The 23,640-nt window shown below is 45.4% G+C and overlaps 1 protein-coding gene across 1 annotated transcript in view; it reads right to left on the bottom strand.

The window, feature by feature from the left end:
- The window catches only part of LOC140186158 (torsin-4A-B-like), a 36,172-nt gene extending 31,730 nt beyond the window's left edge, over window positions 1-4,442 (bottom strand). The window contains exon 1 of the mRNA XM_072240081.1: window positions 4,293-4,442. The gene's annotated coding sequence lies outside the window, so the exon portion shown is untranslated. The remainder of the gene's footprint in view (window positions 1-4,292) is intronic.
- Between the last annotated feature and the right edge of the window lie 19,198 nt (window positions 4,443-23,640).

Here is a 23,640-nt window from a genome sequence, read left to right as displayed (position 1 = left end):
TTGTGAGCAACACCCAGCTCCGGGCTGTCAGCGGGGAAGAAGGATCATTCTCCAAATTCTTGAGCACAAAGCTTGCCCGTTTCAGAAATGCAGCAGCAAGTAAAGAGAGGGCAGCTGTTACAGACCCAGTGCAAACACTGCACTCACTGACACCCAGGAAACCCTCTCAACACAGTGTCCACATACTGCACACCCTTTGCATGCACACTCACCATTGCGTGTGTACTCAAAACTGGACACACACACACTCCTGTATCACCTTCATGATGATAACGATGAGGAGAGAGCATGTTCTGCATGATGGGCGTCGTTAATGATGGACGCCACCTTCCTAAGGTACCGCTCCTTGAAGATGTCTTGGATACTACGAAGGTTGGTACTGATGATGGAGCTGACTAATTTTACATGCTTTTGCAACTGACTTTGATCCTGAGCAGTAGCACCACATACCCCGCCTTCCCCCCACCTCCCCACCAGACAGTGATGCAGCCAGTCAGAACGCTCTCCATGGTACATTTGTAGAAGCTTTCAAGTGTTTTTGTTGACAAACCAAATCTCCTCAAACTCCAAATGCAATCTAGTCACTGTAGTGCAGGGAGTTGGCAGACAAAAGTCAGATTTTGCAGTGAGAATCCAATTCAGGTCTCCCCAGTCCTTCAGGTCAATTTTTAGAAATAAACTTTTTCGCAATATACTGTATGTGGTAAATACATTGAAAACTTATCAGATATCCTTATTCATTGTATCAAACAATCCAATACTTCTCCTACAATATATGAACCGCACTAGTCTTTTACCAAACACTGCCCCAGTGAAAGGGCTGAGAATCTGTTGCAGAGAGCCCAGTCTCCTGATCTCACGCTGGGTGTCAAACAAGTGTCCAGGGAGAAAAGGAAGCAGATCTGTTGGGCCGTGGGCAGAGTCTGATGTGCATGAGAGGGGGGACTAGGTTGAGGGGTGAGGTTGCCCGGAGAGGGGAGGGATGTAAAAGACAAACAGCGTGCCTGCCTGAGATAAGAAGTTCGTGCAGATTCCACAGGCAGCCAGGAGAATGAGAACAAAAAGAAACTGTGGATGCTGGATGTCTAAAATGAAAGCAGAAAAGTCAGCAGATCGGGGAGCATCTGTGGAGAGGCTAAACCAGTTAATGCTTCAGCTTGCAAGCTCTCGCTCAGCCCTGCAACATTCAATCGTTTAAAGGATGTTGCCTAATCTGCTGAGTGTTTCTAACACTTCCTGTGTCTATTGCACTTTAAGAAGAAACTGGAAAAGTACATAAGGGAGAAAGTCAACAACAGATATCGATAGGGTTAGATAAGGACGGGAAGGTGGGGCAAAGTGGTGAGAATCATCATAGCTCTGGTAACAACCTGTTGAAAGGAATGCAGATCTGAGCTGTAAGTGCTGCAATCTTATCTAATTTGTGGGTAGATAACAGGATGCAGCATTAATTATTGACAGAATTAAGTTTGTAGTCATTAGAACCATAGAAACCATAGAAACTACAGCACAGAAACAGGCCCTTTGGCCCTTCTTGGCTGTGCCGAACCATTTTCTGCCTAGTCCCACTGACCTGCACACGGACCATATCCCTCCATACACCTCCCATCCATGTATCTGTCCAATTTATTCTTAAATGTTAAAAAAGAACCCGCATTTACCACCTTGTCTGGCAGCTCATTCCATACTCCCACCACTCTCTGTGTGAAGAAGCCCCCCCTAATGTTCCCTTTAAACTTTTCCCCCCTCACCCCTAACCCATGTCCTCTGGTTTTTTTCTCCCCTTGCCTCAGTGGAAAAAGCCTGCTTGCATTCACTCTATCTATACCCATCGTAATTTTCTATACCTCTATCAAATCTCCCCTCATTCTTCTACGCTTCAGGGAATAAAGTCCTAACCTATTCAACCTTTCTTTGTAACTGAGTTTCTCAAGTCCCGGCAACATCCTTGTAAACCTTCTCTGCACTCTTTCAACCTTATTTATATCCTTCCTGTAATTTGATGACCAAAACTGAACACAATACTCCAGATTGGGCCTCACCAATGCCTTATACAACCTCATCATAACATTCCAGCTCTTATACTCAATACTTCGATTAATAAAGGCCAATGTACCAAAAGCTCTCTTTACGACCCTATCTACCTGTGATGACACTTCTAGGGAATTTCGTATCTGTATTCCCAGATCCCTCTGTTCCACTGCACTCCTCAGTGCCTTACCGTTAACTCTGTGTGTTCTACGTTGGTTTGTTCTTCCAACGTGCAATACCTCACACTTGTCAGTACTAAACTCCATCTGCCATTTTTCAGCCCATTTTTCCAGCTGGTCCAAGTCCCTCTGCAGGCTCTGAAAACCTTCCTCACTGTCCACTACACCTCCAATCTTTGTATCATCAGCAAACTTGCTGATCCAATTTACCACATTATCATCCAGATCATTGATATAGATGACAAATAACAATGGACCCAGCACTGATCCCTGTGGCACACCACTAGTCACAGGCTTCCACTCAGAGAACCAATTCTCTACCACCACTCTCTGGCTTCTTCCGTCGAGCCAATGTCTAATCCAATTTACCACCTCTCCATGTATACCTAGCGACTGAATTTTCCTAACTAACCTCCCATGCGGGACCTTGTCAAAGGCCTTACTGAAGTCCATGTAGACAATATCCACTGCCTTCCCTTCATCCACTTTCCTGGTAACCTCCTCGAAAAACTCCAACAGATTGGTCAAACATGACCTACCACGCACAAAGCCATGTTGACTCTCCCTAATAAGCCCCTGTCTATCCAAATGCTTGTAGATTCTGTCTCTTAGTACTCCCTCCAATAACTTACCTACTACTGACGTTAAACTCACCGGCCTATAATTTCCCGGATTACTTTTCGATCCTTTTTTAAACAACGGAACAACATGAGCCACTCTCCAATCCTCCAGCACTTCACCCGTAGACAGCGATATTTTAAATATTTCTGCCAGGGCCCCCGCAATTTCAACACTAGTCTCCTTCAAGGTCAGAGGGAACACTCTGTCAGGTCCCGGGGATTTATCCACTTTAATTTTCCTCAAGACAGCAAGCACCTCCTCCTTTTCAATCTGTACAGTTTCCATGATCTCACTACTTGATTCCCTCAATTCCACAGATTTCATGCCAGCTTCCTTAGTAAATATAGATGCAAAAAACCTACTTAAGATCTCCCCCATTTCCTTTGGTTCCGCACAAACCCTACCACTCTGATCTTCAAGAGGACCAATTTTATCCTTTACAATCCTTTTGCTCTTAATATACTTGTAAAAGCTCTTTGGATTATCCTTCACTTTGACTGCCAAGGCAACCTCATGTCTTCTTTTAGCCCTCCTGATTTCTTTCTTAAGTATTTTCTTGCACTTCTTATACTCCTCAAGCACCTGATTTACCCCCTGTTTCCTATACATTTCATACAACTCCCTCTTCTTCTTTATCAGAGTTGCAATATCCCTTGAGAACCAAGGTTCCTTATTTCTATTCAATTTGCCTTTAATCCTGACAGGAACATACAAACTCTGCACTCTCAAAATTTCCCCTTTGAAGGCTTCCCACCTACCAATCACATCTTTGCCAGAGAACAACCTGTCCCAATCCACGCTTTTTAGATCCTTTCTCATTTCTTCAAATTTGGCCTTCTTCCAGTTCAGAACCTCAACCCTAGGACCAGATCTATCCTTGTCCATGATCAAATTGAAACTAATGGTGTTATGATCACTGGAACCAAACTGCTCCCCTACACAGACTTCTGTCACTTGCTCTTATTCGTTACCTAACAGGAGATCCAATATTGCATCCCCTCTAGTTGGTCCCTCTATATATTGATTTAGAAAACTTTCCTGAACACATTTTACAAACTCTAAACCATCTAGACCCCTAACAGTATGGGAGTCCCAATCAATGTATGGAAAATTAAAATCCCCTACCACCACAACTTTATGTTTCCTGCAGTTGCCTGCTATCTCTCTGATTACGGCATTAGCATTCCTCTTTGCTGGTATTAATTATCGACAGGCTTGCAGTATTATAAACCACTTCGATTGCAGTTACAGGGAGAATGCATATAAACCAGGAGCAGCCAATGCACACTGACTATTACAAAGTGCTATATGCCCACTGACCCTGAGTATCCCACTGAAGCTGTGTTTTTTGTTGCTGTTGCACCCCAGTCAGAGCCTGCCTGCCTAAGTCAAAAGGTTCACGCAGATTCCACAGGCAGCCATGGCTGAATCTCAAATGAACCACTTAAAACAAAACTCTACCTCTTTTTTTCCCAACAGGAGGCTGGAGCCGGGGTTCCGATGGAGGATCTGGTCTTGCTGCCACTGTAATCACCTCTCCATTAGTTGAGACAAAAAGGTGCAGCCCCCACTTCCAACAGAACTAGAACAAAATGCAAATGAGCTCCCCTGCACAAAGCTTTTCTCAGTGCTGGTTTCTGACTAGTCAAGACACGTTTCCCTCTCGCTGGAATAAATCAGCCCACTTCCTGGAATTGCTGATGGAAATTGTTTTACTCTACAAAACATTTCAGTGTCTCTAATTTCTGCAGTGTTTTGCATCTAATTTGCCTGAGCTGATCTAGTCTTAAACTGCATGTCCACAGTCCGCAGGGGAGATGCTTGGGAGGTTTGTCCATTTAACTATTCCATGCAGCTATAGTAACAGTTCAGGAGTTAAATGGCAGTAGTGCCATAGAGTGTTACAGTACAAAAATGGGCTCTTCAGCCTTTGAGCTATCCAAACCAAAAAGTATCTAGTTACACTTTGACACTGGTGTGGAGGCCTCAATGCCCAAGATTAAAAGAGGCTGCAGAGATTGTAACCTCATCCAGGTCTATCATGGATGCTAGCCTCCGCACCCTCGAGCTCATCTGCAGAGAAGAAGTGCCTCAAAAGGGCAGGATCCATTCTGAAGGACCCTCACCATTCGGGACATGCCCTCTTCTAATCAAGAAGGAGGTGCAGGAGCCCGAATATGTACACTCAACATTTTAGAAACAGTTTCTTCTCCTTGGCCACCAGATTTGTGAATGGACCATGAATCAATGAACGCCACCTCACCATTCCTCCCTTGCCTTTCATATTTATTTATGTTTGTTATTGTAACTTACATTTTTTTATGTATTGCACTGTACTGCTGCCACAAAACAACAAATTTCATGGCGTATCAGTGATAATAAACCTGATTTTGACTCTAATCTATTTTATCCTGCCAAAATCCCCATCAAGTCGCCCCCACACACCCAAAAAGTGGCAAATTAACCCACCTACCTAAGTGCCTTCGGAATGGAGACGGAAACCTGAGTTTGGGAGGACATGCAAACACCACACAGACAACGCCTAAGGTCAGGATTGAACGTTGATCTCTGGAGCTGAGAGGCGTAGTTGCACCAGGTTGGCCTTCATTACGGGAGACTGGCATCCAGGAGAGGGATGATCTTGCTGAGAACGTGTGTGGTACTCTGGGCAGGTTCACTCTCTGTACCCACAGACCTGAGGGTCAGCACATTATAATGAGCACGGCTGGTTCCTGGGAGGAGGTGGGGCCAGCTGATAAGCTAGTAAAGAAAGTTGACCTACCCACTCTGCGGGTTAGAAGAATCTCATCATCTGAAGGAAGGAGGGATAATTATATCTGAGGAAGACTGGACAATAATATGGAAGTATCAGTGGAAGTGTACCAATTCACAGAAATAGAGGGAGTTCGGGTGGAAAAACTTGATAAGATATTTTATTACACCCTCTCAGAAATCCCATTATGATAGTAACCCCCCCTGTTTGCTGGAGAAATTGTGGAAATCAAAATGCAAACCATTACCATATTTTCTGGGAATGCCCCGTTATCAAAGACTATTGGAGTAGGATACAAAATGCCCTACAAGACATCTTCAAATGTGAAATACCCTTAGAGAGTAAGATCATATATTTTGTGTGTATACCTCAAAAATGGTTGAAAAGAGATAAATATTTAATGAATGTACTGCTGGTGGCTGGTAAAAAGACGCTTACCAGGAAATGGTTATCACAGGCTAACCCAACTTTAAATGTATGAATGGAAATTATAATGGATATTTACAAAATGGAGAAAATAACAGCATCTGTTAATCATAAGTTGGAACAATTTGATTCATAGACATAGACATAGACATAGAATAGTACAGCACATTACAGGCCCTTCAGCCCACAATGTTGCACCGACCCTCAAACCCTGCCTCCCATATAAGCCCCCACCTTAAGTTCCTTCGTATACCTGTCTAGTAGTCTCTTAAACTTCACTAGTGTATCTGCCTCCACCACTGACTCAGGCAGTGCATTCCACACACCAACCACTCTCTGAGTAAAAAACCTTCCTCTAATATCCCCCTTGAACTTCCCGCCCCTTACCTTAAAGCCATGTCCTCTTGTATTGAGCTCTGGTGCCCTGGGGAAGAGGCACTGGCTATCCACTCTATCTATTCCTCTTATTATCTTGTACATCTCTATCATGTCTCCTCTCATCCTCCTTCTCTCCAAAGAGTAAAGCCCTAGCTCCCTTAATCTCTTAATCTCTGAATTCATACTGGAAAAATGGCTTAACTACATAACATCTTATAGGCCTGATTTTATTCTCACAATCAATGAATATGTTTTTTAAAAAAATCACTCCCTACTCTGTACATAGTTTTCTTCTTTTGATTATTCTTCCTTTCCTCTCCTTTCTATAAGTGTATATCTCAGATAAATATTATGTGGAGATTTGTGACAAATCTGATTATATGATTTATTTGCACCGTATCTGAAATACATCTTATGGAAATGTTTATTTGATGATGAAATTCAATAAAAAATAAATTACAAAAAAAAGAAAAATCTCATCAACTGATGGGAGATGCTAAGAGGAGTGGATAGATAGAGTCTGATCTATCCTATTGAGTCCCCAAACTCTGGAGCAAACCTCAGACCAAAGGGAACCGCCATTTTGGACTGAGATCAGGAGACATTCCCTGAGGCAGAGGGTTGTAAGTCCTTGGAATTCTCACGCAAAGACTCATTTGCCTTTTGTATTATGAGTAAGTTTGCATAAAACACCAAAATTGGTGGTGCTGTAGTCAACAAACAAGGTTGTCCAAGGGTTTGGATTAGCTAGAAAGTTGATAGGAGTGTTGGCAGGCAAGTGTGAAGTGAGGCACTCTGAGAAGTCTGATAGAGGTAGGACATGTGCAGTGAATGGTAAGAACATCGATAACAGAGGGACCGTGCAGCTTTAGTCCGTAGTTCCCTGGATAGATGGTGTGGTTAACTATGCAGGCACGTGGCATAATTGCTTTCAAAGGTCAGGGTACAGAGCATAAGAGTTGAGATGTAGTGTTACAAACACCAGTTAGACCGTACAGGGTATTTCGGTCAGCCCTGCTTGCCACACTGTAGGAAGGAGAATGGTGCTGAAAAACAAAGAGATCCACCAGGCTGTCACCTGGATAGGAGGACTTAGTCTGAGTAAGATGGAGTTGTTTTCCCTGGAGTTAAGGAATCTGAGGGGAGACCTAAGACAGGTGCATAGGATTGTTGGAGGCAGAGATAGGGTTGATAGGGTCTTTTTTTCCATGGAAACAGATTGTTGTTCGGAGCTCGCCTCCAGAGCAGGTGGTGGAATCAGACACGATCACGAAGTTCAGGTGACATTTAGACAGGCACTTAAATTGGAAAGTCATCGCGGGACGTGGTCGTGGTGCAGGCACAGGAGTAGATCGATGTGGATGGATATCGTGGACTAAAGAGCCTGCCTTTGTGCTGTACAGACGTGTGACTCTTTGATGGTAGATTTCTGGAATCAGAGGATACAATGATCAGACAAAATACTGGCTTTAAGGTACCAAGTCAACCATGGTCTCCCCGAGTGTGAGGCAGGATAAAACCTCCTGTTTCCTGTCTCTATACTCAGTTCCAAACAATCCCTCACTGTTGAGAGCAGACGGTCAGCAATGAATAGCCAGATTGTCATGGGTGAGGGACAAGATGATGACAGGAGTGCTAAGGAGAATTAGGTGGTGAGATGGGAGCATGCTGGGTCCATCACCAGAGGCCAATGGATTGAAACCATCCTCTGTGGTGCTTTGGCTGAATACTTCACAATGGTGCTGACTGGTTGCAAGAGGGCGTGTTGAGGGATGCACTGAAGATGGGTGCAGCCAATCCAAAGTCCCTGTGGGGTGGGGCCACAGCTCTACATAGAGTGGCTGAGTCCAACAGGGCAGATTGGTGTATCACCGCAGAGGGGCACACCATCGCCCCAGTGGGCCACTTGATCACCCTGGGGGCCACACGATCACCCCAGCGGGCCACACAATCATCCTGGGGGTCCGCACAATCACCCAGGGGGCCACACCATCACCCCAGGGGGCTACACGATCACCCCAGGGGGGCCACATGATCATCCCAGGAGTCTGTATGATCACCCTGGGGGGTGGGGGGGCAACACCATCACCGCAGGGGGGGCCACATGATCATCCCAGGGGTCCACATGATCAGCTCGGGGGGCCACACCATCACCCCAGGTGGCTACACGATCACCCCAGAGGTCCACACGATCACCCTGGGAGGGCCACACCATCACCCCAGGGGGCCACATGATCATCCTGGGGGTCTGCACGATCACCCTGGGGGAGGGGGGCACACCATCACCCCAGGAGGCTACACAATCACCCCAGGGGGGCCACACAAGTGACAATGTTGCTATATAAAATATATATACTGTTACGTACCCCGTAACTGAGTTGCCAAACCAGCAGAAATTGATCACTCAGTTGGAGTCTGGATTACTAGAACTAAGAAAGTTTTATTAAAGAAACAAGCAACACAGTGCTCTAATCAAAAGGATAATAAATGCAAAAGTTCAGCAATGATAAACGCACATGTACACAGAATTAGGATAACAGGATTAATCAAACTCTATCGTTGTCTAGGGGTAAATGACCAGTTTCAAAGTGATGCAAAGTTCAGTTCAGTTCACAGTAATCGCTGCTGTGGTGATGGACAGTGGGAGGAAGGAGAGAGAGAGCAAAACAAATGAATATTCAACACAGCTTCCACACAGACCTTCGCAGTCAGCTTTCGGGCGAGTCCTTTGTGATGTCATCTGAGGTCACCGACCGTGACCCCTCCATTTCCATTTGTCTGCGGTGAACCCAGCACCTAGGCAAGGGTGGACACACTCCAGGTTCCCGCCAACCGTGCCTTTCCACCCTGTGCATCTATGGCCCGGTACTTCCCACCGACTTGTGAGAGACGCACCGCTTCCAGGGTCTTGTTACCTCGGGTGTCGTGTGTGAGTCGCCTTAGTGAACCTGTCCCTTTTTATCCCCCTGGTGGGGTATCGCCTGTCCATCACTTCAAACAGTTCAGGGTTCAAAGGGGGAGCCGATCTTGACAGCTCTCCTTCCTTCATTAACATCTCCAAATGCTGCTCCATTGTTTTCCTTATCTCTCTCTTTCCTGAAGACAGGTGGCAGACCAACTGCTGATTCCACTGGTGCCAGCCCAGGCCAGCTACATCTTAATCTATGTGTATTCTTATCACACTTCCCCCCTTTAAGGATTTTTACCGGGGGTAAAAATTACAAACATGAATACATTATTTGATACACACAAATATACATCTTTATCAGCTATTTGGCTAATACAGCGAATTTGAAGTTGTCAACACCTTACAGACAGTCAGCAATCACATTTTCCGTCCCTTTTATATGTGTAATTTTTATATCAAATTCCTGTAGCACCAGACTCCAACTTAGCAATCTTTTGTTTTTATCTTTCATATTGGCCAAAAACACTAAAGGGTTGTGGTCGGTGTAAATTACCAGTGGTTTTCGTGCCGGGCAAATATAAACTTCAAAATGTTGCAATGTTAGTATGATGGCCAGTAAAACTCTTTCATAATTCTGTCGACTGTCTTCCTCACCCCAAAATGTCCACTGACGGGTACTTTGTGGGCCAGGTTAAAAATCTCGCCCCTATAAACTTTTGGCACTACCACCTGGTGTAAAACTCCCCACTCCTCATCTGTGGGCACAGTATGTGGTCTCCATTTCCTCATTAGTACTCCCTCCTTTACATAATAGCCGACTGGTTCCCTTTTCAATTCTGCGTCAGAGAGAGCTGTCTCTGCCAAACCCATGAGCTCCTCGTCTCACTCTTGTGCCTGTATAAAGTCCTTCCTGGCTAATGCTAAGTCTGCCTCAGCCCCCTCACTTCCTCTTGTTCCACCACGCTCCTCCTTTTCACTTTCTACCCCCTCCTCGTACAAGGCTGGCAGAAACATCTCAGCTAGCTGTATCTCAGCCTTTGCAGCCTTCCTCGACATCCATCGAGTCATTGCGCAAACGGGGTAAACCTGCGAGTCCATGGGCGGGGCCTCATTGCTGGCAGGCTGACTTGTCAATCTCACGGCTGGGAACACGATTCCCCCCGCGAGGTCATTACCGAGCAAGACTTCCACGCCTTTCATCGGTAATTCGGACCTCACCCCAATCGTGACTAGTCCAGAGACCAGGTTGCTTTGTAAGTGTATCTGGTGCAAAGGCACGGCTTCTGTCCCTTTTCCAATGCCTTTGATCACGCTGACCTCCCCAGTCTCGGTCTCTGAACTAAAGTCTAAAACGCTCCTCAAGATCAGTGACTGACAAGCTCCCGTGTCTCCCCAGATCCATACTGGAACTGGGTTTAACCCCTCCTTCACTGACACCAATCCGGCCGAGATAAACCTCTCGCGCCCTTCTTGAACTTTGGCAGACCTGTCCTTCCCTAGCGGTTCGTTTACCAGCTCGATACAGCCAGTCAAAATCGCCATTTTTCCTTTTCCCATCTCCTTCTTTGGGGCAAAGCACCTGGACGCAAAGTGTCCGACTTTCCCGCAATTATAACAGACGACCCCAGGAGACTTCCTACCAGACTGCTCCCGGTCTACCTTATCCTCCTCACTAGTCCCCGGCTTACTTTCTGACTTTTCCGGCGGACTCTCCCCGCCGTCCTGACTACCATTCTGGTAGCCTTTACTCGGGGCAAACTTCATTTTATGCGTCAACGCATACTCATCCGCTAACTTAGCAGTTGCGGCTAACGTGGCTGCCTCTTTCTCATCTAGGTAGGGTCTCATACCCTCAGGGACACAACCTTTAAACTGCTCAATCAGGATCGCTGTAGCAGTCTGTCATAATCCCCCTCTACCCCCTTTGAGGCGCACCAACGCTCACAATATGTCTGCATCTCACGGGCAAACTCCAAATACGTGTGGTCCTACTGCTTCCTCGCATTCCAGAACCTCTGCCGGTATGCCTCCGGGACCAACTCATAAATCCTGAGGATGGCCTCTTTCACCACCTCATACCTCTGGGCATCTTCCGCGGACAAAGCTGAGTAAGCTTGTTGGGCTTTCCCTTTCAGTACACTCTGAAGCAAAACAGCCTACTTATCCCTCGGCCAGTCCTGACTTGTAGCAACTTTTTCGAAATGGAGAAAGTACCGATCCACGTTGGTATCGTCAAATGGGGGAACCAGCCTAACCTCCTGGGTCGCCCGGAACCCTCCACCTTGGTTCGGCACAGGCCCCTGCTCTGCCCTTATCTTTAACTTCTCCAGCTCAAATTCCCTTTCCCTCTGTTTCTCCAACTGCCTCTCTTCACACTCCAACTGTCTCTCTCTCTCCTACCTTTCCAACTTTCTCTCTTCTTGTTCATGTTCTAACTGCCGTACCCGGAACTCATGCTCGAGTCTCAGTTTTTCAAGCTGCACCTGTACCGCGTCTCCAGCAGATTTTTCAATAGACACCACCTCCAGCTCCCCTTGGGGAAACACACCTTTAGATACATAGTGCTCTACGATAGCTCTGTGTATCTCCTCTCTCCTCATTGTCGACTTCAACTTAGCAAGATTCAACCGTTTGGCCACAGCTGCCAATTCCGCTTTCCTGGCGTCCTCTAATGCCTCCAAGGTCGGCGCCTTTATAAATTCCTCAACCTCCATTTCTGCTGTTTGTCTTTTCTTTCTTTCGGGAATTTTAACCCAATCAATTTACTCTGTCCCAAATTTAGCATTCAAAATCCCGGAAGTGCCCCCACTTATGTTACGTACCCGTAACTGGGTTGCCAAACCAGCAGAAATGGATCACTCAGTTGGAGGCTGGATTACTAGAACTAAGAAAGTTTTATTAAAGAAACAAGCAACACAATACTCTAATCAAAAGGATAATAAATGCAACAGTTCAACAATGATAAACACACATGTACACAGAATTAGGATAACAGGATCAATCAAGCTCTATCGTCGTCTAGGGGTAAATGACCAGTTTCAAGGTGACGCAAAGTTCAGTTCAATTGAATTCAGTTCAGTTCGCAGTAATCACTGCTGTGGGAGATGGACAGTGGGGGGAAGGAGAGAGAGAGCAAAACGAATGAATATTCAAACGGCTTCCACACAGACCTTCGATATTCTTCGCAGTCAGCTTTCGGGCGAGCCCTTTGTGATGTCTTCTGAGGTCACCGACCGTGACCCTTCCATTTCCAGATACGATTGTTTCTCTGCGGTGAACCTGGCACCCAGGCAAGGGCAGACACACACACCAGGTTCCCGCTGATCGTGCCTTTCCACCCTGTGCGTCTATGGCTTGGTCCCGTGACCAGACCTCCAAAACTTCCCACCGACTTATGGGAGGCGCACCGCTTCCAGGGTCTCGTTACCTCATGGTGTCGTGTGTGTCTTGCCTTAGCGAACCTGTCCCTTTTTGTCCCCCTGCTGGGGTATCGCCTGTCCATCACTTCAAACAGTTCAGGGTTCAAAGGGGGAGCCGATCTTGACAGCTCTCCTTCCGCTAAACTCTCCCGTCCCTTCATTAACATCTCCAAATGCTGCCCCATTGTTTTCCTTATCTCTCTTTCTACTGAAGACAGGTGGCAGACCAACTGCTGATCCCACTGGTGCCAGCACAGGCCAGCTAACATCTTAATCTATGTGTATTCTCGTCACAATACCAACACTCCTTGTGTACAGAACCAGTTACACTGACCTATTGACCAAATGACAACCAAAAGAATGTACTTTTAAACTGTGTTCTTCTTTTGCATACATTTATTATATTGTGAATAAAGTATAATTTTGAAATTAAATAAAATCTCTCTACAACATCTCACATGCTGTTTACATCTGGCTGGGGGGACAGAGACAGTGTCCTGTTAACTTCCCTCGAAAGGACAACAATGCCACGTTGCCTAACTACTGGCTTGGTGTATTGGTCTGGATTACATGCTCTGGTATCCGCAGTGGTCTTGAACCCTCAACCTGCTGATTAGGTGGTGAGTAAAGTCCGTATTGATCTACCCGTGACTGACACGTACAGAGTTTCAGTCCATGGACAGAATCATAGAACATAGAACAGCACAGAATAGTACAGGCACTTTGGCCCATGATGTTGTACCAACCTAATACATCCTACGCCATGACCGGTCTAACCCTTCCCTCTAACACAGCCCATAACCCTCTATTTTCCTTTCATTCATGTGCCTACCCAAGATTCTCTTAAATGTTCCTATTGTATCATCCCTCTACCTTCCTGGCATTCCAGGCATCTCCCACTCCTTGTGTTAAAAAATTACATCTGGCATCTCCCTCCACCTTAAGTGGATGTCCTCTGGTGTTGACCATTTTTGAAATGGGAAAAGACACTGCTTGCCCACTCTATTTGTGCTAAAATTTAGCAGGTAACTACAAGGCAGATAGGTGTTCCTTATTTACTCGGGAATAAGGAAGGATGGAGCTGGAGTCAGAACATACACAGCCTCAAGCTTACACTGGCGGAGTCCTTGGAACAGCATGAGATGCAGTTGGTGATTGCAGCCCTGGTCACCGGAACAGGGCGGGCTTTAACCACTTGTCCTTGAGTGCGCACAAGGAGAGAGACTCTCACTGACTCATTCCCTCGACCCTGCTGCCACTCACAGCACCACTGCCATCTCACTGACAGCAGACAAAGGGACTCGACACACAACATCGAATGCCCGTTTTCCTCCGCGGATGCCGCTTGATCCACTGAGCTCCTCCAGTAGCTTGTGTGTCGCTCCAGCTTCCAGCATCTAACGCTTCCTGCGTCTCCAAGCTGCAGCCGATGCTGAAATCGGTGCATCAGCTCACATGGCTCCAGGCAACAAGCAGGCTGAGCATGATGGGTCTTCCAGAGAGCAGGGATAGAAACATAGAAACATAGAAAACCTGCAGCACAATACAGGCCCTTCGGTCCACAATGCTGTGCTGAACATGTACTTACTTTAGAAATTGCCTCTATTTTTGTATGCTCCATGCATCTATCCAGGGGTCCCTTAAAAGACCCTATCGTATCCGCCTCCACCATCATCGCCAGCAGCTTATTCCACGCACTCACCACTCTCTGTGTAAAAAACTTACCCCTGACAACTCCTCTGTACCTGCTTCCAAGCACCTTAAAACTGTGCCCTCTGACTATCCACGCGATCAATGCCTCTCATCATCTTGTACCCCCCTATCAGGAATAATGGGCCCAATGGTCTCTCTCATGCCCTGCAATATTCCGTGACCTCTCATCCTAGGGCTGGCCTTGCTCCTGCACACACAGCACGAACGTCACCTGTCAGCACAGGAACCAATCCCTTGCCTGCAGGGTGGTCCAATAAGATGGCAAGTTAAAACAGAGCACATTGCACATCTCCTGGTCCTATATGACGTTATTATGAGAACACCAGGGCCACCTGATCTCTCTTTCCCAAGCCTCCCATCTGAAGCCCATTCCTGAGGCCCCTCCCCTCCCACCCCACGGCCCATTAGCAAGCACTATGATCTATGACCCACCCAGAAAGACCCCGGAACACTCTGGCAGAGCTGGCCACACAGGTTGTGGGATCGCTGCTTTCTAGGAAATTCCCATTGATGTAAGTCCACTTGCTCTCGTCTCGAGCCACTCATGTCCCTCCTGCAGCCTCAGCTCTTGCCTTCCCCATCACCTACCACCTCGTTCTCTGCTTGCCCCTCTGCTCACAGGGTGGGGACTGCTGTCGGGAAGAAGACGGGGGCTGGGTGCGGGGTGTCAGAGGGTTCACTCTGTGGGTGGGGAGTATTAATGTTTCGTAACTGCAAAACGTAAAATCTAATTGAAAGGAAAACAAGGGAGCCAGGAGATAATTCAAATATATTCAATTTTACTTTAAGGAAGGTGCCGACTTGTCACGTGGTAGCATCATGACATATGTAATTCACATATTTTTCACATATAACCACAAAAAAATTATTTAAACAAATAAAGAGTGCTTACTCATACAATATATTTATAATGTTACTTAAATATTAATGAAATGTTAAATATTATAACTCCTCCTTGTGTAAACTCCAACTCAATAGAGAATGAATCTCCACTATGTACACAGAATGCCACATAATTCTACTGTATACAGACATCCACCGCATAATAAATTTGAAATTGTCCCATTCAGGCAAACAGATTTAATCGCTGTGGAGGATTTCTTACTTTTGTGGGATAACATATTTCCTAACAAGGGGGATCACTCTGCTTGGCAGTTGAGACTTGTGGCGGTGAAAAATTCTCAGGTTCTGGGGCCTCCTTTGTGGTGGTTGTAGGAGTTGACTCTGGGGCTGCAGGAAGTGGTTTTGAATACCACAAATTCTCTTGAATATATGGAACATAATGTGTGAGTACAGTGTCCTGACACCACCATTTCCTTTGTCTTTCAGAAAGCCAGTTCACACTGCTTTGTCAATTACCACTTCTTCCCAATCTGTACAGGCGGAACATAGTAGCCAGGTTTGGCAGGGACCTGTTATAGTAATTAGCAAATCGTACAAAGGACTGCAACTCTGATATGCCTTTTGGCCTTGGGGGATCACCTAGTACTTGAATTTCTCAGCGCACTTGTGTGACACTCATGTGTCAATGGACCACTATAACTGATACTTGTTTAAAGAATTCACACTTGATGCTTTGTGGTCTGAGCCCACAATCTTCTAATCTCTTGTCCTTCCTGGTAACAATGAGGTCATCCAGGTAACATTGAGCACCTGGATAGTCTTGCAGCACCTGCTCCATAGTTTCTGCCAGAGCGCAGGTGCACCGCTACTACAAAAGTAATCCTATTATAGCAATATGGTGAGAAACATTTCAGACTTTTCTTCCATCTCCATCTGTAGGTTGGCCTCATCTAAGTCCACTTTGCTGAAGCGTTTCCCTCCAGGAAGGTTTGCAATGATATCCTCTAAACCTGGGCAGAGGCTATTGATCTACTTTCAGTACTGTGTTAATGGTGACCTTAAAATCACCACTGATCCATTTTACTTATCTACTGGAACCATTGGCATTGTCCAAGGGCTCCATTCAACCTTGGAAAGAATTCCTTCAGCCTCCATGCGATCTAGCTCACTGCCTATTTTAACACAGATGGTATAAGAAGCTGGACAGGCTTTGCAAAACTTGCATGTGGCACTTTCATTCTGCACTATTTTACCCTTGATATGTTTGAGTTGTCCAATGCTATCTTTAAGCAGTGCCGTGGAATCATCCAGTATCATTCGTTATTTGCTTTCAGTTGACTCTGTTACAGGGGATGTGACATGCAAATGGTGGACAGATCTGCGATCAAGTCATAATTGTCTGAGCGAATCATACCTCCACAATGCTGATACTTCTGCTTTCAGCGCATACAAGCCCAATGTGGCTTGTTGATTGATGTATTTCGACGTTATGAATGTCATTCGCACAGGAGTTCTCTTTTCTTCAGTGTGAGTAAATAGAATACCTGCCATTCAAATTCATTTTGTATAATGACTGAAATGGCCAAGCCAGTATCCAAATCAATTTCAATTAATTTGTCGTTCACTTCTGGTGTAAGCCATATTGCTTGTCTCCTGTTAGTTTTCTCAAGACTGCACAGTCCTGTGTCACTCTCATCATGATCAGATTTTTCAACAACAGCATGCAGACTAGTGCTCTTTTTGGAACAGCAATGACTTTTTATCTTGTTTTTTTTTCCCCTGCGCAGTCCATTTATTTCGTCAGCCCAATATGCTCTTTGTATGTGTCCTACTTTGTTTTATTGTCTGCAAGTTTCGGCCTTTAAACCTGCATTGGTCTGGGTTATGTGAGCGCCTGCCACAATGGTAACATGGTTATTTCAGTCAGGTCGGCTTCTCTTTAGATGCTGCAATTTTGTTCATGTTCGCTTTCATTTCTAACGGCAATGCAATTGCGTCTCTGTCTGCTGTTACCATTGATGCAGCGATTTCAACTGGTCTTTTAAGTGTGTTGTGTTTTTTGAATGCTTTCCACAAACTAAATGATCTATTTTTGCATCATTAAGCTAATTACTAAATTGACAATGCTCAGATAACTTTCTCAATTCAGTCGCGTACACTGAAATGGACTCCCTTTCCCTTTCATTCCGTTTATGAAACCTAGACCTTTCTGTAATCAACAATGGTTTCAGTTCTAAATGTTTCTGCAATCAACAGTGGTTTCAGTTCTAAATATTTCTGCATTATTTTCACAATGTCAGCAAAGCTCATTTCGGCTGGTTTGGTTGGAGCAGTTAGATTTCTAAGGAAACTATATGCTGTTAAATCCAATGCACTGAGCAAAATTAGCACTGGCTTCTGATTGGATTTTTAATTTGCTTCAAATATTACTGAATTTGCTCAGTATACAATACCCAGTTATCTCTTATACAATTGAACACATCAATCTATCTGATATTTATCATTATTATTAACCAGTTCTCACTGTTTATGAACTTGTCTGTTTTCAGCCTTTATTTAAATTGGACGTCTTCTCTCCCTCCTTATGAAGAGACATGTGCTGCTCTGCTTTTCTTAAACTCGAATGTCTTGTGCTTTAACAGGTAGGTAGTTGTCCTGAGTTTATTTTAAAAATACCCCGTCACCACCATTAGGCTTTGAAACTCCAAAACATAAAAAGGCTAATTGAAAGGGAAATAAGGGAGCTGGAAGATAATTCCCATATGTTTGTTTTTACTTTAAACAAGGCAAGCACTTATTGTGTGGTAGTATCATAACATATGCAAATCATATATTATTACGTGCAACACATAATTAATTATTTAAACAAATAAAGAATGCTTATTCGAACAATACATTTACAACATTAATCAAGTATCACTGAAATATTAAATACACAACAAGGAGTGTTGTAACAACTCACTGAGGTGAGGGAAGAGGGCATGAGGGTTGGGTGAAGCAACAATAGTGTGGTACAGACCATGGAGAAGTGGGGCAGTGTGGGTTAATGGTGTTTGTGTGGGGAGGGGTGAGTCTGAGGAAATGGAGTTTAGCTTGGGCAATGGGACAGTGTGAGAGTCAGTATTTGGGGGCTGGAGTGGAGTGGGGTCAGCATGGAGGACTGGGGTGTGTGAGTGTTGGTACAGTGAGAGGGGCGGGTGACAGACAGAAGGGCATCACTGAGGAGCTGCCGGGGTCCAGGTTTCTGTTTGGGGTTGTCAGCTTCCCACCTGAAAGGTTGATCTGGGGCACTGGGGTGGGGACAGTGACTGTGGGATTCCCATCTTGCCGGGAACTGAAAGAAAAGCCTTGCTCAGCACTCGGAGACTGGGCTGCACTTCCTCCTGCTCTGTGGGGCCCGTCACTTAAAGGTACAATGACCCTCTCCCATCCTCTGCCCACAACAAGCATTCACACATGTCACCAATTTCAGATCCAGCTCTGACCACAGAACTGAACAAAGAACAAGATTTGCTCGCGATCTCCCTATCTTGTTCTGTCCTCTGTCGATGAAAAGAATACTTGGATACGTCGAGAATTCGGAGCCGTGGCTGGCTGCTCTTTCATCTGCAGGACAAGGGCAAGCATTGCCCTCAACAAATCCTTCCTCCTGTCTTTGATGGGATTTTATAAGAAACTGTTGGCATTTGACAGGAAAAGGGAAATGCACAGGACGTCCTGTTGTTGTCATTTCTGGAAATATGTCTTACAGAAAATCTGGGAAAGATTCACCGCGGCCGGACACCTAGCTCACATCTCTGGAAAGGAAAACAAGTTGGCGCAGACCTGGGTAAGGTTGTATGGAAGACCGGCAGTTGCCCATGCTGCAAGTCTCCCCTCTCCACAACACCGATGTTGTCCAAGGGAAGGGAAGGGAAGGGCAAAGGCCGATACAGCTTGGCACCGGTGTCGTCGTAGGAGTTGCCAGAACAAGGTTGAAGGCAACGTCGGATTGCCTTAGGGACTCCAGCTCCGGATTTGTCCTCGGGGTTTACTCCCGAAGCCTTTCCCATGAGTGGGTATGGCCGCAAGGCAGCGGTGGTTTGAAATCAGAGTTTTCCCTCTCCTAGATAGACTGCCTTCCCAGGCTGACAAGCTCCATCTGCCTGAGGCGATTTATAGAGGTTTATAAAATCATGAGGGGCACAGATAAGGTGGATGGTCATAGTACTTTTCCCCAGGATGGGGGAGCCTAAAACTAGAGGACACAGAGAGGGAAGGCTTAGGGAATGAGCTGCCAGAGGTAGTCGCTGTCTCCTCTGAGTTGCACAGGTGCACAGCCGCTCAGTAACCGAAATGCCCCCGCGCACATAGCCTTTGTTGCCACGCGGCTTGAATTTTATTTATATAATGTTTTATTAAAGTGCCATGCAGTTTCTATTTATTTATTTATTGAGATACAGTGTCCCTTTGAGCCACGCTGCCCAGAAATCCCCCAATTTAATCCTAGCCTAATCACGGAACAATTCACAATGACCAATTAACCTACCAACCGGCAGGTCTTTGGTCTGTGGGAGGAAACCCACGCAGCCACGGGGAGAACATACAAACTCCTTACAGGCAGCAGCGGTAATTGAACCCGGGTCGCTGGTACTGTAAAGCATTGTGCTAACCATTAACGTGCTGCTCCAAATAGAGCCATGTAAAAACTTCCTGCTCAGAGCAGTGGTTGGCCTGTAGAGTCGTAAAATTAATTAAAGGTAAATGTTGGAGGAGGTGTTAGATACAGGTATGACTAAAACATCTAAAAGATATTTGGACGGGTACATGGACAGGAAATGTTTAGGGGGATAAGCAGGCAAATGGGGGCAGCTTAGGCGGCCGCCTTGTTCAGCAAGGATGAGCAGGGCCAAAAGGATAGTTTTTGTTTTAATTCTATGATTACTTCTGCATGAGGTTCCTCAGAGGCTCCGAGAGAATTCCAATTACTGCTCAGTATTCGTCTGTTCACCCTGGTGCCTTGTGCACTCGCATGTGGCATTCTGGTCATTGAACTGGTAGCTGGCACCAGGGTCAAGGAGAGAATCGAGAGAGCGATCCTAATCCCACAGCGAGTGAGCAGATAGCAGTGTTCTGGCAAGGAGGCTTTCCATCAAATGAAATGCCAAGTAATTACAAGCTGTGATTGACACAGGGAAAGTCAAGGCTGCCTGTCTCAGGGACGGTGTTTGGATAGAACGCATCCTGAGCTATAATCTGGCTCCGTGCAGTAAGAAGAAAATATTTTAGGAAACTTGGTGGTCCATTATGGTGTTAAACCTTGTGCTCTATTTTCATGGTCATCATGACCAGAGAATCAATACTATCGGCGTTAACTGAGGAATAACTATTGATTAGGTCACTGGTCAGTTTTGCAAAAGCAAAATGATGCAGATGCTGCAAATCAGAAATAACAATAATAGAGAATGCTAGGAATACTCAGTAGGTCAGGCAGCAAATGTGAAGAGAGAAACAAAGTTTCAGGTAACCTGCACCCTGTGTTCCTTTCTTTCCCCTGATAACCCAGGTTCTCTCATTGTGTCCACTCCAACCTTTCCAACCAATCCCCAGCCAGCCTCTCATTACCCAGTGTAAGGAAAGAGTCAAATTTGATACGTGCTAAAATACGTGTAACACAAAATGGAGGTTTATGAAACAAATGGTGTTAGTCTGGAACATGGAAATGGTTTGAGGAAATATAAAGGGACCAGTCCACAACAAATGTATTAAGAACTAGCATGAGTACTCGTCTACTGCCCTGAGAGCAGATAATGGTGGAAAACATGTTTGTCTGGGAAGGGGAGGATGATTAGACTATAAAACCACAAGACAGAGGAGCAGCATTAGGCCATCCAACCTATCAAGTCTGCTTTGCCATTCAATTATAATTGATTTATTTACCCTCTTAATCCATTCTCCTGCCTTCTTCCCAAAACCTTTGGTGCCCTTACTAATCGAGAACCTATCAACTTCCAGTTAAAAAATACCCTGGTGCAGGTACCAGCTGCTTCTGTCCCATGGTAAAGCACCAGGTTAAGGGGATCTGAAAGGGATTAAAATGGAAAAAGACTTTGTGCATGTGAGAATCTTCTCTACAAGGGGTGATTGATAAGTTTATGGCCTAAGGTAGAAGGAGTCAGTTTTAGAAAACCTAGCACATTTAGTTTTCAATATAGTCCCCTCCTACATGTACACATTTAGTCCAGCGGTCATGGAGCATACGGATCCCTTCTTTGTAGAAGTAGTCCACAGCAGGGGTGATTGATAAATTTGTGGCTCAAGGTAGAAGGAGTCAATTTTAGAAAACCTAGCACATTTATTTTTCCTACATTTACACACTTAGTCCAGCGATCGTGGAGCATACGGATCCCTTCTTTGTAGAAGTCGGCATCTTGGACCTCCAGGTGGTCCACAGCAGGGGTGATTGATAAGTTCGTGGCCTAAGGTAGAAGGAGATGAGTTATACAGCTCTTGTTACATGCAAGTGCAGTTCAACTCTTTGAGTGAAAAAGCAGAAAGCATGAAGTTAATAACTCATCTCCTGGAGATCCAAGATGCCAACTTCTACAAAGAAGGGATCCGTATGCTCCACGACCGCTGGACTAAGTGTGTAAATGTAGGAACAGTAAATGTGCTAGGTTTTCTAAGATTGACTCCTTCTACTTAGGCCACGAACTTATCAATCACCCCTCGTAAGTCTGGATAGAGATAGAGGCGAGACAGTGGAAGAGAGGGAGAGAGAGACAAGAAAAGCTGTAGCACACTTGTGCTTCCTTCCAGCAGTGCAAATGTATCGTGGCTTAGCAAGTGGTTATAAGTTTTATTTCATTTCATTCACTACCTTATTGACTATTTTTCGTTATATTACTCTAATTATGTAATCCCTTACAACTTTGAATATGTGCAATGTCTCTTTTGTTCACAGACATCTCTTGCTCCCGAATCAGAAATAATAATAATTAAATAAAAACATTTTTGTTGCACCCAGTTTAGTTCCAAGCCCCCCACCCCAACAGGTTCCATCTGCCCACTCTCCCTCCTTCATCTGGTCCCACTCATTACTTTCCAGCTTCTTCCTCTCTCTCCACCCTCCCCTACCCCAGAGGACTCCATCTGCCCATCACCCCCACCCTCATCATCTGTTCCTACCTCTCATCTGCAAGCATCTGCCTCGCCCCTCCCTTGTTACTCTGCCCATCTCCTTTCTGCCCTCCCTGACCTAATGCAGGGGCTCAACCTGAAACAGCAGCCATCTCTCTGCCTCCATAGATGCTGTCTGATCCGCTGAGTTCCTAGAGCTGGCTGTTTGCTGCTTCTACATTCCAGGTTATGAGTTTCCTCAGAGCCAGGGAAAGACATTGACTTGAAGCATTAACTCTGTGTCTCTCTCCACAGATGCTGCCTGACCCGCTGACCATCCCCAGCGTCACTGATGAAAAATCCACAAGATCCCTCTTCCAGTCCTGCTGCAGAATCCTTTATATACCCCTGGGCGAACAGACGAGGCTTCACTTGATGGAAAGGTGACCCAATTGGTATAGTTCCACATTCTGTGAATGCTGCATTGGAGCATTCCCTTGGATTACAAGTGCAAACCCTAGGAGTTGAATTTGAATCTGTGACCTTCTGAGTTAGGGAACTCTTGACAGATCCTCATAAACAAAAGCTTACACAGAATATTCAGTTAGTCCTGACGCAGGGTTTCGGCCCGAAACGTCGACTGTACCTCTTCCTAGAGATGCTGCCTGGCCTGCTTCATTCACCAGCAATTTTTATGTGTGTTGCTTGAAATTCCAGCACCTGCAGATTTCCTCATGTTTACAGAATATTCAGAGCCTTGTTATGAACCAGCAGCAATAGATATGAAATTGATTCAGGTTTTTATGAATAAACAACAAAATTTATTAACCTCCAAAAACATAGAAAACTAAACAAACGACTAACTTAAATGGAAGTTAACAGTGTTACGTGTCTTTAGTTATCAAACAATCGAACTTAAAGACAATTCTTAACAGATCTTACTCAAACACAATCTTAAGGTGGTAGTTCAAAGAGTCCAAGTGATTTATGAAATAAGTGACAGGAGAGACTTCCCGAACCAGCGATGAAGAAAAGACGAAACTGCGGACGCAGATCCCAGCCGAGAAATGCCTTGTCCGAAGAGATCACGAAGAATAAGATTTCTCACAGTAACTGACCTTTCGCCGGAGGTGTTCACCACACAACACCCGAGACCATGCAGGGGTTAACTAAAAGTGTGTGCCACAATACCCGTACGGGCCATACCAAATGTCAATCACAGAACGCCGTTGATTTCTCGGGTTCGTACGA

The sequence above is a fragment of the Mobula birostris genome, chromosome 22 (assembly GCF_030028105.1).
Source record: "Mobula birostris isolate sMobBir1 chromosome 22, sMobBir1.hap1, whole genome shotgun sequence".
In the NCBI taxonomy this organism is placed as follows: Eukaryota; Metazoa; Chordata; class Chondrichthyes; order Myliobatiformes; family Myliobatidae; genus Mobula; species Mobula birostris.
The sequence above is the reverse complement of the archived record's forward strand: the minus strand, read 5'-3'. Positions and strand labels throughout refer to the sequence as shown.